The sequence below is a fragment of the Arachis ipaensis genome, chromosome B1 (genome assembly GCF_059453495.1).
Source record: "Arachis ipaensis isolate K30076 ecotype BB chromosome B1, ASM5945349v1, whole genome shotgun sequence".
Classification (NCBI taxonomy): Eukaryota; Viridiplantae; Streptophyta; class Magnoliopsida; order Fabales; family Fabaceae; genus Arachis; species Arachis ipaensis.
In genome coordinates, this window is record NC_142436.1 from 110,245,764 (window position 1) to 110,249,264 (window position 3,501).

General features: G+C 38.2%; 1 pseudogene; it reads left to right on the forward strand.

Annotated features, from left to right (window-relative positions):
• Positions 1–713: 713 nt before the first annotated feature.
• On the forward strand, positions 714–2,186 carry LOC148577890 (uncharacterized; annotated as a pseudogene).
• Positions 2,187–3,501: the final 1,315 nt, after the last annotated feature.

Consider the following 3,501-nt stretch of genomic DNA (forward strand, 5'->3'; position numbering starts at 1 on the left):
GTTAAGATGTTCTCTTTCGAACATTTGTGGTTGACTTCTAGAAATTTTTTAGAAGCAATAAGCTCTTGATTAGAAAAAATCACTTATAGTTAGTCTAAAACATATGCCCGTGTTCTTTTATTTTAGTTGACAAAGTAATGGACAAAGGGTGGACTAGTTTACCAAGACATACTGAGGGTTACCAACATGGTGTTAATTCATTTTTGGATTTTGCCTTTTCTAAAGGTAGACCACAAGGACAAGAAATTCTTTGTCCTTGTTCTATATGTAATAACTTTAGTTGGGGGCGAAGGGATGAAGTTTATGATCATTTAATAAGTAAGGGATTTCAAAAAGGTTACACTGTGTGGGTTCATCACGGTGAAAGGATAAGTCACATGGATAGTGAATCCGATGAGAGTGAAGTCCATGAAGGATTTGTCGACGACATTCATGGGCTGCTAAACGAGACGTTTCGGCATGTGCTTGAAGGAGATAAAGATGCTGATGGGCCAAACGAAGATGCAAAAAAGTTTTATAACTTGCTTGAAGAAGGAAAACAAGAGTTATATCCTGGCTGTAAAAAATTTTCGACATTATCATTCGTTATCCGATTGTATTTGTTGAAGACTCTTAATGGTTAGAGCAACGCATCCTTTACTGCTCTACTTGAATTACTAAAAGAAGCGATTCCTCATTTGAATATTCCTGATTCTTTCAATAAAATCAAGGCCATGGTAAAAGATTTAGGACTTGGTTATAATAAAATTCATGCTTGTCCCAACTATTGTGTTCTGTTCCGGGATACATATGAAGATGATGAATTTTGTCCAATTTGTGGAGCTTCTAGGTACATAGAAAATGTTGAGGTAGATATAGAAGTTGATAAGTTGAAGAAAAAACCTGTGCCTGCAAAGGTTTTGAGGCATTTTCCCTTGATTCCAAGGCTTAAGAAGCTGTTCCTGTGTTCCAAAACAGCTGAATCATTAAGGTGGTACGATGAACATCATTCAAAGGATGGAAAGTTAAGACACCCAGCTGATGGCCAATCATGGAAAGACTTTGACAGGCTTCATCCCAATTTTGCTAAAGAATCTTGTAACATAAGATTAGGGCTAGCTAGCAATGGATTTAATCCATTTAGAACCATGAGCATCTCCCATAGTACATGGCCAGTAGTTTTAGTCGCATACAATCTTCCTCCATGGTGTTGCATGAAACTAGAGTATGTCATGATGTCCTTGCTCATCCCTGGACCATGTTCGCCTGGAAAAAGCATTGATGTGTATCTTTAGCCATTAATTGAAGAGTTGAAGGTTTTTATGGGAAGTTGGAGCGGAAACATATGATGCTTCAAAGAATCAAACTTTTCAACTACATGCAGCACTTTTATGGACCATAAGTGACTTTCCAGCTTATGCTATGTTATCCGGTTGGAGCACAAAGGGAAAGTTAGCATGTCCTTGCTGTAATTATGACACCTCATCTTGTTATTTAAAACATAGCCGGAAGATGTGCTACATGGATCATCGTAAATTTTTGGCTATGGATCATCCATATAGGATGGACAAAAGATCTTTCAATGGCGATGTTGAATTGAGGTCTTCACCAGCTTTATTAGATGGGGAACAAATTTTTGAAGATGTGAAAGATTTTGAAAATGTATTTGGAAAGAAGCAAAAAAATAAAATTGATGGTCCATGGAAGAAAAGGTCCATTTTCTTTGAGTTGCCATATTGGAAGCAAAATACATTGCGCCATTGTCTTGATGTTATGCACATCGAGAAAAACGTATGTGATAACATAATTGGAACTTTATTAGATATTTCAAAAAAGTCCAAAGATCATGCAAATGCTCGTTACGATCTCAAAGATATGGGCATAAGAAAAAAACTTCAACCAAAGGAGATAGATGGTGGCAAGAAAGCAAAAATTGCTAAGGCTTGTTTTAACCTTACTAATCAAGAAAAAACCATTTTTTGTGATATTTTGAAGTCAGTAAAATTGCCATCTGGTAGTGCCTCAAATATTTCTCGGTGTGTTCATGTTGCTGAGAAAAAGATATCAGGCTACAAAAGTCATGATGCTCATTTTATGTTGCATTATTTGTTGCAAGTAGCTATAAAATGCACAATGCAGAATCAAATAGCTGGCCCTTTAATTTATCTAGGTTCATTCTTTCGTTCCTTGTGCCAAAAAGTTGTTGAAAATGATATAATAGAGCATTTGGAAGTAGATATTAGAGAGATTTTGTGCCAATTGAAAAGAATATTTCCTCCTAGTTTCTTTGATAATATGGTCCATTTGCCTATTCATCTGGTAAACGAGTTGAGGTTGGGTGGCCCAGTTCAATTTAGGTGGATGTACCCCATCGAGAGATATCTGTGTAGGTTAAAGTCCTACGTTCGCAATAAGAGCCGCTGGTGCACGAAATTGTGATCTCTGGTAATGGCTCCAAAAACTTGGTGCTCTAATCTCAATTCATAATTTGTCACAACTTCGATACAACTAACCAGCAAGTGCACTGGGTCGTCCAAGTAATACCTTACGTGAGTAAGGGTCGAATCCCACGGAGATTGTTAGTATGAAGCAAGCTATGGTCACCTTGTAAATCTCAGTCAGGCAGATATAAAATAGTTATGGAGTTTTCGAAATTAATAAGGATAGTAATACTTATGTAAATCATTGGTGAGAAATTCAGATAAGCGTATGGAGATGCATTCGTTCCTCTGAACCTCCGCTTTCCTGCTATCTTCATCCAATCAGTCTTACTCCTTTCCATGGCTGGCTTTATGCAAGGGCATCACCGTTGTCAGTGGCTACATCCCCTCCTCTTGTGAAAATGGTCCAAGATGCCCTGTCACGGCACGGCTAATCATCTGAGGTTCCCGATCATGCTGGAATAGGATTCACCCTCCTTTTCCGTCTGTCACTACACCCAGCACTCACGAGTTTGAAGCTCGTCATAGTCATTCAATCATTGAATCCTACTTGGAATACCACAGACAAGGTTTAGACTTTCCGGATTCTCTTGAATGCCGCCATCATTCTAGCTTACACCACGAAGATTCCGATTAAGAGATCTAAGAGACACTCATTCAATCTAAGGTAGAACGGAGGTGGTTGTCAGGCACGCATTCATAGGGAATGATGATGATTGTCACGTTCATCACATTCAGGTTGAAGTGCGAATGAATATCTTAGAAGCGAAATAAGATGAATTGAATAGAAAATAGTAGTACTTTGCATTAATCTTTGAGGAACAGCAGAGCTCCACACCTTAATCTATGGAGTGTAGAAACTCTACCGTTGAAAATACATAAGTGATAATGGAGTTCATTGGTCTCGGTCCCAGAGGGGAACCGGAGTAACCAAGACTACTATGATCCAAAGATAAAACTCAGGATGTCTAATACAATAGTAAAAAGTTCTATTTATAATAAACTAGCTACTAGGGTTTACAGAAGAAAGTAATTGATGCATAAATCCACTTCCGGGGCCCACTTGGTGTGTGCTTGGGCT